Source organism: Eimeria mitis, genomic scaffold, assembly GCF_000499745.2.
Source record: "Eimeria mitis Houghton genomic scaffold, Emh_scaff4891, whole genome shotgun sequence".
NCBI lineage: Eukaryota > Apicomplexa > Conoidasida > Eucoccidiorida > Eimeriidae > Eimeria > Eimeria mitis.
The window spans coordinates 2,829-3,052 of record NW_013573191.1 but is presented as its reverse complement, the minus strand read 5'-3'; the positions used below and the strand labels follow the sequence as shown (position 1 = coordinate 3,052).

The following is a 224-nucleotide window of genomic DNA, read 5'->3' as shown; positions in this document are numbered from 1 at the left end:
ACAGCAGCAGCACCGGCGGCAAATAGGCAGCAGCAGCCGCAAGACACAAGCAGCAGCAACAGCAGCACGAGATAAGCAGCAGCAGCAGCAGCAGCAGCAGCAGCAGCAGCAGCATGAGACGTGTTACATGATGGAGTGTATGTGCAGCTATCTGCAGCACAGTCTCTAGCGGTTCATCATCGATCCAGAGGAGACGATCCCCATCGTTGGGGGGACAGCGAGAG

The 224-nt window shown here is 57.6% G+C and overlaps 1 protein-coding gene across 1 annotated transcript in view; it reads left to right on the top strand.

Annotated features, from left to right (window-relative positions):
• EMH_0078350 (uncharacterized protein) overlaps nucleotides 1-224 on the top strand; it is a gene marked incomplete at both ends in the record, with an annotated part of 1,720 nt that overhangs the window by 770 nt on the left and 726 nt on the right. The window lies entirely within an intron of this gene.